This window comes from Abrus precatorius, unplaced genomic scaffold (assembly GCF_003935025.1).
Source record: "Abrus precatorius isolate BTA unplaced genomic scaffold, Abrus_2018 Scaffold4, whole genome shotgun sequence".
NCBI lineage: Eukaryota > Viridiplantae > Streptophyta > Magnoliopsida > Fabales > Fabaceae > Abrus > Abrus precatorius.
In genome coordinates, this window is record NW_020874384.1 from 13,714,296 (window position 1) to 13,729,931 (window position 15,636).

The window sequence follows — 15,636 nt, forward strand, 5'->3', positions numbered from 1 at the left end:
CATACTCAGCTAATATTCTTCCATACTCTCACAATAATGCTCTATGAGCTTATAATACTACTTTATCCAAATGATAAAATAGAGCTCTCCTTACCTCGAGGACGAGCTTACGAACAACTATAGTAAAAGGAGGAAACTTTCCAACCGAAGATAGCCTGAGTATTAAGAGATATATATCAGGATCCAAAAACCAAAATGAACAGTAAAACTAAGATTTTTACCGTAGAAACTCACCTCAGATCGTTTAGAACTCAAGTCGAAACTCATTCATGGAGAGAAACGACTTTAATCTCACTAAAAAGGAGAGAGATAAGAGAAAATGAGATGGAGGGACGTGGTTTTCGGATGATAATGAATTTTCATGCTGAAAATTTCTTAAATACCCTCAGATCTTGCGCGTCTCGCTTGAGCGACGTCATCTCACTTGAGCAATCACAAGCTTGCTTGAGCAACCACAAGCTCGCTTGAGCGAGATATGCAGACAGTGGTCTAGAACTTTCTTCTCTGATAAGCTCGCTTAAGCGAGCTCCACCTTGCTTGAGCGAGATGAGGACCCAAGAGCATACATTTTCACTTGTGCGTGCTCGCCTGGGTGACCCATGCTCACCTGGGCGAGATCCTCTGTACCCAAACACCTCCAAACTCATCCAAAACCCTACCAAATACATCCCAACACTTATTAACATTAAATTCACACTAATTATAGGGAAAATGATAAGGGGATGTTACAATGTGCAAAAAAAATCTAAATGAAAGCCTGTGTGATAGGTGCAGAGGAACAATTTTCAATTTTATAAAATAAAACTACATAATAACAAATGAAATATTAAGGATTAAATAGCAAAAAATTTCCTAAGGACACACGTTAGGAACTTTAAACCTTTTCCACGCTAAAACCCACATCAAGGTGGAGGGTAATTGATTAACCATTAGCTCTAATTTATTATATCATTTATGTTTATCTCTTTGACTGATCATTAAAAGAATTTTGATTAGTTAATTACTAGATAACAAAGAAGAAAATCTCACGCCCAAACCATTGGCGTCGTTGCTTCGCCTTTTTGAAAATGTAAGTTCTCTTTTCTCTATTTTCGTTCACTCTTTACTCTCTAAAATCTCCTAAACACCAACTATAACTCGCAAAAGAAACTCAAATCAAGAATCCTCTAAAAGAAAAAACTCCAAGCGCACCTACAACATCCAACCCTATGCTGAAGAACCCTTTTTAGAAGTCACTTCTTTAAGTACTCAAACTGTGACTAGGAAGGAGGTGATAACCCCAAAGGTCTTTGATACCCAATACTTTGTTAAAAATGGATTTGACTTCATTACAATTTTCAAGAATCTATAGCTAACTACCTTCTTGGAAATTAAGAAACCTGTGTATCCATATCTTATTCAAAAATTCTACAATAACCTTAGCCTCTGAAAAGGAGTTGTGACGTCATAAATGGTGGAGATTGAGATTAAAATCGAGCTAATTCTCTGGCAAAAGCTGACAACTCTACCTTATGATGGTCTTAAATTTAGTGGTGATCAACATAGCAAAGAGTGGGTTATTTTGGCAAAATTCGACAAGCTCGAGGTCAAGACATCTATGTTGGTATATGATAGTCCTCAGAAAGGGACCATAACAAGCTATTCACACACATAAAATTGTCTTCTCCATTATGCTTTGGTAACAAGTTTACTTCCTCCTTTTTGTAATCATGCATATCTTATAGATAAAGATGTTATTTAATTTGGGTAATGCTTAATATTATAACCATTGATTGAGGTTATTATGTGAGGAATCATATGCTTAAGGCAACCAAAAGCAAAAGTGATAGTCTGCCTTATGCTATGTTCCTCACTAAAATTTTTTAACACTTTGATGTTCCTCTTAATCAACAAGAGGCCTGCCTTATGCTATGTTTCTCACTAAAATTTTTGAGTACTTTGATGTTTCTCTTGACCAACAAGAGAAAAAAGATGCAGAAATATATAAAATATTTGGGTGAGGAATATTATCTCAGATGGACATTAAACCCAATGGAGAAGTGTACTATGATGTTCGTCAACCTGCTGGTGGCCTTTTTCATGAAGAAGAGCTTCCTAAAGATGAAGAATAAGAATATGGCTCCTATGCTCCTCCTCTTGACTTAAATGCACCACCATACATGTTCTAGCTATACAGATGTAGGATATTTGTATGTTGCTAACTGCAGCTTAGAGGTAGCCAACTAATCTATCAAGTAAGGTTTGTCCGCCTCCATATTAAATAATTTAGCAACATATAATATTTGTAAGAAAATGTCAAAAACTAATGGAAAAGTTGTTGAAAGCAAAGAAATTCACATCGTAAGAAAACTCAGAGAAATGATTCAATAACCAAAATATTTTGAAATCAATGAATAATTTGTTAGCAAAGTACAATAATGTAACTATGGTTAGTTAACCATGAGATTAACCATCTTTTTGACAAACTAACCAAAAAAAGTAACTATAACTAGTGCTAACTATTGTGGTGCTAAGAAACATAAGATAGAATTTGATGCATAACAAAGCAATGAAATGAGAGGCATTAAAATATAATGAAAATCAAGTCATGTAATAAGAAATTTTTTTGTTTTGTTATAAATGCAGAGAACATCATGAGATGTTTGAAAAAAATGCTTCTTGTTCTTGATGTAAATGAGTTGCTCCCTTGTATAACTCACTCTCCTCCAAATAATTTCAATCCAGATAATTTCATTACACATCGAGTAATATTAAGAGGCCTTTTATGTCGAGTTTCTGAATTCTGCATCAAGAAATTTGAAGTCGGTATATGGACTTCAAGAAACAAAAAAAAAATACTAAAGAAGTCATTGAATATTTGCTTGGATGGATCTTATTGTACTACTACTAATTTCAAGACTTAAGAAAATGAAAAAAAAAAAACCATTGGTTTTTAAAGATCTTAGAAAAATTTGGGAGCGTTGTGATCCTAATCTTCTAAGGAAGAAGAGATACTACAATTAATCCAACACATTTCTCTTAGATGATTCTCCATGTAAAGAATTATTTAATCCTCCACACAACTCAAACTTTTGCACTTATATTTGATCCTTACTATAAAAACGATAATTCACTAGCTGCTGGAGGTGATATGCTAAAACATCTAAATGGATTATCAAATGCTGAAAATGTTCCTAAGTATGTAGAGCAACATCCATTTGATCAAAAACCTATTAATAATATAGATCCATCTTGGAAAGTCTACTACAAGGTTATAGCTAGTCTTGATAAAAATGTTGGTGGACATTTGACCTACTAAATGAGACACAACAAAAGTGATTATAATTATCAAAAGTGATTTTTTTTTATTTAATAATACAAATAATATCATATCACAACTTTTATAATAAACAAAGACAAGTAACAAACACAAGTTGTTGAATTGAGGAACAATTGTGATTGAAGAAGGGGGGAGAGAACTAAATGCTTTGAAAATTTGTTGTGTCTTATTTAGCTGGCCAAATGTCCACCAACACTTTTATCAAGACTAGCTATAACCTTGCAGTAGAATTTTCAAGACGGATTTGTATCATTAATAAGTTTTTGACCAAATGAATATTGCTCTACATAGTTAAGAACATTTTCAGCATTTGACAATCTATTTAGATGTTCTCGCAGATCACATCTAGTAGCTAGTGAATTATCATTTTTATAGTAAGGATCAAATATAAGTGGAAATATTGAGTTGTGTGGAGGATTATGTAATGTTTTATATGGATAATCATCCAAGAGTAATGTGTTGGATTGATTGTAGTATCCCTTCTCTCTTGGAAGATTAGGATTACAATGCTCCCAAATTTTCCTAAGATTCTTAAAAACAACTAGCTTTTTTTTTTTTTTTTTAGTTTCTTGGGTCTTGAAATTAGTGGTAGTACAATAAGAATCATCCAAGCAAAAAAGCAACTTTTGCTTCATTTTTGACATCAAATATTCAATGACTTCCTTAGTATTTTTTTTGTTTTTTGAAATCCATATACTGACATCAAATTTTTTGATGTAGAAATTCAGAAATTCGACATAAAAAGGCCTATTGAATATTGCTCAATGTGTAATGAAATTATCTGAATTGAGATTCTTTGGAGGGGACTGAGTTATACAAGCGAGTAACTCATTTGCATCAAGAACAACAAGCATTTTCTTCAAACATTTTGGGATGTTCTCTGCATTTATAACACAAACAAATAATTTTCTCATTACATGGCTTGATTTTCATTGTATTTTAATCTCTCTCATTTCATTGCTTTGTTACTTTGTTATGCATCGGATTTCATCATATGTTTCTTTGCTTTCAATAAATCAATTTTTGGCATTTTCCTACAAATATTATATATTGCTAAATTATTTTATATAGAGGGGGACAAACCTTACATGATAGATTAGTTGGCTGCCTCTGAGCTGCAGTTAGTAACTTACAAAAATCTCCTACACTTGTGCAACTAGAACATCAAGCCGCTGGTATTATGAATCTACATCTCATTCATAAAGGCCACCATGTATGATGGTGCATTTAAGTCAGGAGGAGGAGCAGAGGAGCCATATTCTTATTCTTTATCTTTTGGAAGCTCTTCTTCATGAAGAAGGTCACCACCAAGTTGACGAACAACATAGTACACTTCTCTATTGAGTTTAATGTCTATCTAAGATAATATTCTTTACCCAAACATTTTATATGTTTCTGCATCTTCCTTCTTTTGTTAATCAAGAGGAACATCAAAGTGCTCAAAAATTTTAGTGAGAAACATAGCATAAGGCATACCACCACTTTTGCTTTTAGCTGCCTTAAGCATATGATTTCTCACATAATAACCCCAGTTAATGGTTATACCATTAAGCATTGTCCAGATTCAAAGAACATCTTTATTTATAAGATATGCATGATTACTAAAGAGAGGAAGTAAACCCTTTACCAAAGCATAGTGGAGAAGACGATTTTTTGTGTGTAAACAGCTTGTTGTAGTCCTTTTCAAGGGACTATCATTTAGCAAAAGAGATGTCTTGGCCTCAAGCTTGTGAAATTTTGTCTAAATAATCCACTTTTTGCTAGGTCAGTCACCACTAAATTTGAGACCATCACAAGGTAGAGTTGTCAGCTTTTACCACAGAATTTGCTTGATTTTAATCTCAATCCTCACCACCTATGATGTCATAACTCCTTTTTGAAGGCTAAGGTTACTGTAAAATTCTCGAACAAGATCTGGATACATTGGTTTCTTGATTTCTAAGAAGGTAGTCAGCTCTAAATTCTTCAAAATTGTAATGAAGTCAAATTCATCATTAACAAAGTATTGGGTGTCAAGTACCTTTAAGGTTATCACCTCCTTCCTGGTCACAGTTTGGGTACTTGGAGGAGTGGCTTCTAAGAAAGGTTCCTTAGCATGGGGTTAAATGTTGTGAGTGTGCTTGGAGCTTTTTCTTCTAAAGGATTCTTGATTTGAGTTTCTTTTGCAAGCCATAGTTGGTGTTTAGGAGATTTTAGAGAGTAAAGAGTGAACAAAAATAGAGAAAAAAGAACCTTTTTTTTCAAATAGGAGAAGCAACAGTGCCAATGGTTTGAGCGAGGGATGTTCTTCTCTATTATCAAGCGATTAATCGATCAAAATTCTTCTAATGATTGGTCAAAGAGACAAACATAAATGATACAATAAACTAGAGCTAATGGTTAATCAATTACCCTTCACCTTGATGTGGGTTTTAGTGTGAGGAAGGTTTAAAGTTCCTCATGTGCGTCCCTAAGGAATTCTTTACTATTTAATCCTTAGTATTTCATTTGTTGTTATGTAGTCTTATTTTATAAAATTGAAAATTGGTCCTCTGCACCTAACACATAGGCTTTCATTTAGGTTTTTCTCGCACACCGTTGTCACTACCTGTTCGACAAAGACTGCACGCGTCTAAGTTCTCATTCAATTTCTAGATTTGTCGTTTTACAAGTCATTGTCTCTAAGAGTTATTTTGAATAAAAGCTTGGTGTGCGCAATTTCAACAAGGATTCTCTCTGATTTCCCCTGTGCGAGAGCGTGGGATCATAGGGTTCAAGTTGGAGAATGTTCAGAAGTAGTTAACGGTTATAGTTTTCATCACAGTAACTAACGATGTGTTACATGAGTTTGCTTCCAGAACATGTAGTAGGTTGTCGTTGTTGTGCATTGTGGGGAATATAGGCAATATGAAACAAGTATTGTGTGGTTTATCTAATCTTTGTTATTGTTTGCACTCTCAGCATTCTATAATGCTTGTTACTTGCAGTCAAGAAATAATCTAGAATTCAGTTTGTGTAATTAGTAAGATATAAGTGTGTTGAGATTAACTAAACTATTTTCATGATGAAATAATAAATTTGACACCACCAGCAAAGAGGATGGCCAAAATTAAACATAGCTATTTATTTACATAAATATAATTATGCTTTGTTAGTTTAGCAAAATTCTAAATTAGAGTCCATGTATACAGGAAAGTGTGAGGGGATCTCTAAAAGGCAAGACTGTTATTCTTATAACACACTAAGTACACTTTCTACTAAAGAAAGAATCTTATAGTGGTAAGTCTCCTTTTATAATCTTTAATGTTTTGTCTTGTTCAATCTTCAATTTAAGTTGGTTAGGGATTCAAATACATTTGTTTATTTACCCAATTCAAAAAGATTATTCATTCTCATTGCTCAATCACAATCCAAATGTTGTTCATTTTCTTTGCCCAATTCTACATTTCACATAAGACTAAGTGAGATTACCAATTATTCATTTGTTTTCATCGTTATTCATTCTAATAAAAGATTGTTCATTCTTATTGCCCAATTCTAAATGACTCCCCATTATTATTGCCCAATCACAGTCCAAAAAAATGTTCATTCTCTTTTCCCAATTCTACAAAAGATTGCTCATTCTCATTGCCCAATTCTAAGTTAGGCTACTCATTTCTTTTTGCTTAATTTCGCGCTTTAGCTAATTTTGTGTAAGAAATTTTTTTGTCATTTTCTGCATTTTCACTTAACGAATCCATTTTTGCTTAAGTGAAAATGAAACTGAATGTTTAATTTTCGCTATAACTAGAGGGGATTCGGATCCAATTTCACCCCTTCCTTATATGAAACTTATTAAATAAAAGAAATTTTAAATTTAATTTAAATAAAATTATTTTTAAATCTTTAAATCTAATTAAAATATGTATATTAAATAATTTAAATAACTTATTTTTATATAAAAATTAATTTTCTAAAATTTTAAAATAAACTAGATCACAAACATTTTGATATATGACGAAACCTAAGCATGTTTTACCTTTGCATTAGAAGAAAATCATCCTAGGATTTTGCCATGTGTTGAGATCGGGCGCATTTCATATGTTTTTGAAACTTCATGTTTCGCCTCAGCTTTAAACAATACTGGAAAAAAAATCTTTTTATTTAATATGTATTATGATAATATGTGTTATATGAGATGAAATTTTTGATTATGATAATAATAATTTAGACATTAATAAAATTCAAAATATATAAAGTCTAAGACTTATCAAGCCTAAATCATTATAAACAAGGTGCTTGCAGTTAACAATACTTATAAGTTATAACTTAGTTTATTAGTAATTTTTCGGCGATTATATAAACAATGTTAAACTTGGCGACACAAAACTAAACTTGTGTGGTTTTGAACCGCCACTAAATTTTGAAATTTGCGACAGTTATTTAGTGACGGTTTTAAATCGCTGCTAAATTTTGAAATTCAAATATTTGGATGGCTAAATTTTGAAGTTTGTGAGAGTTATTTAGTGATGGTTTTGAACCGCTGCTAAATTTTAAAATTCAAATACAAGACTGGGCGATGAGAAACACCACCCTGTTTAAATTTTAGCTTCTACACTTTTCTCTTGTTTTTTTTGCATCTTTTGCTCATTTCTTCTTTCTCTATTTGGGTTCACATTTCATTCATTTTTTAACACCACAACATATTATATATGTGTGTATGTGATATTTTATAGTGTAAAATCGTTGAAAGAGAGCTATTTAGAGAAAGTGAAAAAGATAATAGAGGATTACCAAAAACTGGTTGTCACATTTGGAAAAAAAAACACTTTGACGGTGGTGGCAGCAGTGACAGACTAGCAATGGTGAAGTGACAACAAAGGCGGAGAGGAAGGTGATGGTGGAACTCAATAATAAAGAGGTAGGGTGAAAAGTGATGAAGAATGTGTGGACAAAGAGGTTTTCTTTATATTTTTTCATATTTTTGTGGCACTTACATAAGACCATGCTAAATCTCACACTTTTTGTGGTGGTTACACAAAATTGATGTTAAATCTTGCATTTTTTGCAACAGTTATACAAAATTAACATTAAATTTTGTACTTTTTACCGCAGTTATACAAAATCGACACTAAATTTTATATTATTTGTGACAGTTATATAAAACTAACTTTTAATTATGTATTTATTGTAACAGTTACACAAAACTAACACTAAATTCCATACTTTTTGTGGCCGGTTACTAAAACCAACATTAAATATTATTTTCTAAATATTTTGTTGGCCATTGATAACCACAGTTAATAAATTGACGTTAAGTCACGAATTCCTTGTAATGGATTTCGCTATGCTTATTTCTGTTTTGTTTTATTCAATTTTAGTTTTATTTAGATACGATACTAACTTTAATTTAAAAGGACAAGTACAAGATGAAGTGAGCGAGATTATTCTTATTTTTTCCTTATTTGAAATCATACAAAACAAGTACTTTTATATTAACACATCCAATTACTTACAAAATAAAAATTCCCTTGGTAAAAGTTATTCAAATTTATTTGTAAAATATATTTATATATAAAAATGATTTTAAGAATTTGTTTTGATTTACTAGCTTTCTTTTGTTTTTGAAGGAGTAAGAATCTGAATAGATGCCTAAAGTTCAAGTTATATTATTAATTTTCTCTTTTGTTTTTGATTTATAAACGCTGGCCACTGAAATAGGGATTTTTTTTTTCCCACTACACAGAGAAATGCCTCCATGTCATAGACTAGTAGTCATGGATAAAATAAAATAAAAACCATCAAATAAAGCTTAAATTAACAAAAATAACGTCAAAATTTAGTGAATTGCGTAGGCTTAGATAATATGGATGTTTTAAAATGCAAAGTGTGGATATTAAGGTTAAGGGGATATTTTAAATATTTTAACAAATAAACTACTAAAAGGAAAATACACAGGTACGAAATTAGAAAATATTTATTGTGATTCTGAAATTATAAGATCAACGAAAGTATAAAAATAAATAAAAACATGACTATGTTGAAGTTTTGGGGATGCCAATAATATTTTTCTTATTTGCCTCGAATTTTTTTAAAAATAAAAATATTTATAATGGTTTTCTTTTTCCATATATTTAAGTCAATCTTAAATGAACATGAAAAACATATAGAACTTAATTATTTTTCTATAACGGAGCAACATGTTTATGATAAAGAATAAAATGTAAGGTATTATGATTACCCATCTTTATACCCATATTTTAAATAATTGTTTGCTTTTGTTTTTCTATAACAATTTTGATTTCGATGACTAAATTCGTGTACCCATCTTCATTGTCCAAAGTTTAATTAATTATAATACAATTTATATTTTTTCCAATTCAATATAAAGTATTATTTAAAAATTTTCAAATATAATATGAGATTACAATAAATATAGAAAATACTAATAAAATTTTAACATTAAGATATTAAAGTCAAATATTATAAATTATAATATTTTATTTAAAATAAAGAATAAAACATTAAAACAAACTTCATACATAATTACTTTATCGAGTTACAATTTCGATGACAAGAGTCCATTTTTTTAAAGTTTATAAAAAAAGTATTACATTAATTATAAATAGTTATATACTGTAAAGTTAAATTAATAAAAAAAATCAAATAATTTTTTTTCTTATATTCAAAAATTAAAGTCTCTAAAAATTTTTAACTTCTTATTTTATATGCCCAAATCTTATTTCAGTCTAATAATTCCAACAAGTCAAGGGAATTAACCTTCAGAAAACTTTGGCATTTATATACTAAAATATTATATATATATATATATATATATATATATATATATATATATATATATATATACCCGAACTCGACTCTATTGAGCTAGTAATTATCCATTTTAGGTATATTAATTAAGAATAAATTAAATAAAGAGGACTTTTAAAAATTTAAAAACATATATAAATAAAGTATTAAAACTAAGATACATAATCTATAATTATATGATACATCAAAATTTAAAAATAAAAAATCAAATTAAAACTACAACAATCTTAAAATTTATTTTATATATATATATATATATAATATCATTAATGTATCAAGATTTAAAATTTAAATTAAATTTAAATAATATTTAAAAAAATAAAAATTAAAAATATATAAAAATATATATTTTTAATACTAAAAAATTTAGTAACTTAATAAAATAAAAATAATTAAATTTATCTTATGTGATAAAGATTAAATCAGACCGTATTATTAAATTTAATAAAAAATTAAATTTACAAGAAATATCATTTATCATAAAATATGTTTTAATAATTTACTCCAAAATTTGTTTAGATCACTCTTTATCTCTTTTCACCTTACTAAAAATTATGATATTCATTATTCTTTTTAATATATTCGACTTAGTTTTTTTTATACATGTCTAAATCACTTTAATTAATTTTATGTCTTTTTTTTTCTATTGATATTATTCATTCACTTGTATATAATTATTTCTTATTTTATTTTTTTTGTCATATATCCACTCATATGTTTTTAGCATATTCAATTTTATAACTCACTTTTTTTAGTATTCCTAGGAGTATTTAATTTTTCTTTAAAATAATTCATATCCGATATTTGTATGGACATTTTTTAATTAAATTATATTTTTCATATTAAAAAATTAAAAAGTTACTAATTAAAGAGAATAGTTGCAATAAAATAAATATTACAAGTGTACGGAAAACTACTCTTACATTAAAGAGAAAGTGGAGGGATGGCTAATTTTTTTATATTTCCAGCCAAGCCTTAGCAGTTGGCATTATTATATTATACAGTATATCAAGAATCGTTCCTAAAGAGAAGTTTGCACATTAAAAGGTGATAACTAATAAAATTATTAAAACTTTAAATAACTTTTTCTTTTAGAAGAGTCAAATTCCATCTTGGTACTAGCGTATATTAAAATTGATCAAGTAACAGTTAACGGCGTCGTTTAGGATTTTTTATTTTTTTTTTAAATTTGGACAATATTATAAAGGACAAAAGTTTATACATATTTTTTTTTATTAAAATTTACACAATTCAATATTATTTAATGTATTAATATTATTATGCTACATTTTTTTATAAAAACTTATTTTATATTAGTTTTTATTTTGTGCAATGTTGCATATATTAGAAATATTTTAAAACACATTTGAAAATATAAGTTTATAATTTATTTTTTAGTTTATACTACATGTATTTTGTACTAAAAGCAATTATGTTCAAGTACATGAGTCCCAAAGCTTTCTCTATGAATAATTGCATTATTGACACTTGAATATTCAAGATTACATATTAAACTAGAACAACTTTTTATCAGTTTATAATTTATTAATTTTTTAACTTATTTTAAGCTAATAAAATTGTTTGATTAGAAAATAGAAAGAACTTATAATTTTAAAAGTTAATTTTTTTAAAAAATATATTGAAATAGTATGTATTTTATAACTATTAATAATTTCATCTTATTTTTAAAAATAAATTACACACGTGTATTAACTTTAATTTTTTTAATTTTAATATTACATTTCTATAATATTCTTTATTTGTTAGTCATATAATACATTTTAATTAATTTTATTAAATACTTCTAATTAGATCAGCTATATTAGAAATCATAAAATTGTAATTATAAATTACAATTTTTTGTTTGATTTTATTGTAATCTTAATCTCACTTCATTCATTAATTAAATTTTTTTTGTCTCATTGACATAGTCTTGCACTACTAATAGCTTTGGTTATAGTCTTGGTGAAACTTAGGGTAATATCCGTTGCGAATTGAGTTTGAGTTTTTAAATGAGTACATGTGAGTGTAATATACAAGTTCTTTTATTATGTACCCATGTAAACCATTATGATGATTGAAGAAAAAGTAAAACATTAATTAAGCATTGTTGATATATCTTAATTAAATTTTTCTTACTTTATGTCTTATTTGTTTGACTTATTCTTATTACATTATCTATTATTTTCTTAGTGTATCTATATAGTGTACCAAAAACTTGGTAGTTTTTATTAGGTCACCTTCATTTTTGCCCTAAATGTAAAATTGATTTATTCATATCAACACGCTAAGTCAATAATGGTAGTTTATTACATCACCTTTACACATAGTGCCTATCTTCACACAAGTCTACCACTATTCGTGCCTTAAAATTTCAAAACCTACTACAAAGAGCGTCCAAGTAGTAGCTGTAAATTTGGTGAAAAATAACATGAAACCACAAACACATGCATATCTTGCCTCATTCATTGATTTTCTTAATCCTAATAACGTTTTGGGCTATTAATCACATTGTTTATAGTTCTATGTGGATCATATCTTCACCAGTATATCACCTTTCTTCCCCCCTAAGCAGTTTTGAATTCTTTTTTCCTTTTTCTTTTTGTAATTCTGGACCCATGTAAAACCTTTATGAATATTGAGATAAAAATAAAAGTTTAACTAAGCATTGAATTTAAAATCCCGCAATATCAATGTCTCAATTCTGATGCAAGAAATTGAAGCTAGGTCCCTATGTATGCATATAAACATTATGTAGAAGAGAAATTTACGTAATAACAGAAGAACATATGTAGTCAGGTTTATCGGTAAAATATCAGAATGAACTGTCTTCTGTGTCACCAAACCGATCCTTCACCTGTCATTGGCAAATAAAATGTTTATTTTCATACGCATATGCTTTATAATTTTTTTCTAAATTAAGAGAAAAATTCAAAAAAGGTATAAAGTAAAATAAGTAATGAGATGAAAAGAAATAAATGAATAAGTTATACAAATATATTATAAGAGTTTAAATAATTATCTGAAATTAAGAGAAAAATTCAAAAAAGGTATCAACTGATTTGACCGCCCAATATAAGCCAACTCGTTTATTTAAACGGACTACACTTAATTATTAAAATTGTCGATTTTATTTTTTTTTGGGTTTACCCAAATATCATGTCAAAACAAATAATAATAATTCATTGTAGATTTCTTAATATAAACTAATTTAATTTTGAATACAAGTTGTTTAAATAATTAAGTCCAACAAATTAGCTCACACCCTACATAAAGTAAAATTAGGTCAATAATTTAATAATCTAAAATTCAATTTATCCACTCTAGATCAAGAACATGTTGAACCAAATACAAAAGGGTAACCAGAAATCACACCACAAAGTTCTGGTCTAAACAAGGGGAATAAAGCAACCAAGAAAATGAAATTGCAATATAAACAAATAATAAAACATTAGTCAACAAATCACTGGTGTGCTTTGCCTACTCTTATTTAAGGATTCCCACTTCTCCCTCTGCCAACAACTTTCTATCACATCCTTAACTTTCACTTTATTGAGTCTTTACTCTTTTCTTTTGTTTTCAAGACATAGGAATCAAGGACAAGAATGATGTCAAGACTAAGGACATAGTCGGTTGCTAAAATAAGCAACTATGTTGAGAGTACAAAGCCACCCTCCAATAATTTGATGTGCAATATGGGAAGACTTAACAAGTGGGTGAAATCTTTGTAAGCAAGAAATTGAAACAGACAACAAAAAGTGGGTTGACACTCGACATGGGAGGGATGGAAAGAGATGGTGGGAAGATGAGAATTTTGAGGTAAATTCTCGTTTTTAAAAGTTAAGACTAAGCAAAAGTTTTAAAAAGTAACTAAATTGATCAACTCTTATAATTTCAGGAAATAATTTGGATGCTTACTTTGAAAATTTTAGTACTTGACAGATTGCTTTAAGAAAATATATAGTGGGGTGATTTTTCCTTTATCATGATTGAAAGTTTGAAATCAACCCAAACTTCAAATGAAGGTGAGGCTATAAAGATCCCCACCAAACAAATATTGCTGCACAATGGTGGCTGCCTTTATCAGCAACAAGATAAGGAAGAACTTCAACAATTACATGGTACCAATGTTGCTAAAGTTATTATGGCTATGAGATGTGACATTCTTTGGAAATTGTCTCAAGCAAGAAGAGATGTAACTACGAGTATGCATACAAGATAATCACATAAGCAATTCCGTTTCATTACCCTTTTGTTTATTTTCTCTGCATCCAATTCAATCCTACCAGTGAGACTATATTTACATAACTATTGCCAAACTTTGTGCAATGAACTCCAGAAGAGGAAAAAAAAAACAAAGAAAACAATAAAGACTTATTGAAAATTATTGTATAAAAAAACACAAAAAAATTATTTAATGTTTATTTTTTTAATTTAAAATATTTAATTCGATATGTTTAATATTTTAACAGCATGGGACCAAGGATATAATAGACAACCACATAAAATATGGAACAAGAAACAATTCAATCTATATATATATATATATATATAGGTATATAAATAAATTTTGATTATTACATCTCATGATGAAAATTAAAACATGTGAATTTTTTTAAAATTTATATATAATCCTTTTAAGTAATTATGTAATTTCTAAATCTTTTAATCTCCATTCATATATATATATATATGCAATTCAAATTTACTTGTCTCCCATATATATATATATATATATATATATATAGACTGATTTCACTTGATACATTGTGTCTCTATGTATATATTAAAAAAGTGTGGGTGGAAAGGAGAAGTGGAGAACAGAATTCCCATGTCCTGCCGTAAATACCAAAAGTCAAAATTAAAAAGGAAAAGTATATTAAAATAAAAATCGATGTGGATTGCTAGATGTCAGATAATATATGTAGACAAAGTGCAGTTGAGCAGTAAAGTATGGAACTATTGATCAATCAGATGCATGAATGTAACATTGATGACAATGTGTTAGTGGAGATGTAACACACTCTCAATGGACATTGAGAAGAGCACGTGTAATGCTTGTCTTGTTGTCCTTTGATTGAAAGTGACATTTTTAAAGTGACCACTACCCTTGAATCTTGATGAACCCCCCTCTATATGCTACATTTCATATGAAATTAACCACTGCATAAAAGTTGATACTTACGATATTTTAGAAGTAAAGTGTACTGTTCTTATATCCTTCCTTTGCAAATGCAGGCATATAGGGTAACCACTATGGTGCTAATTCTATTTCTTTTTTTATATTTATTTTCCTGATTTAGTTCTCTGCCAATAGCTCAATTCATTGCTGAAAAATTGACGCTGTTTTACTTGTAAAAGTAACGAGAGGTACAAGAATTTTCTCACTATTGCCAAACAAGCCCCTTGAAGTATTTCCTATTTAAGTTCCTAAAATACTAGGTCATTATTTTAACTAAATATAATATGCATTTAGAAACCTAACTTAACTAAATACTTATTTAATAATTTTTTTTTACAAGAGAACT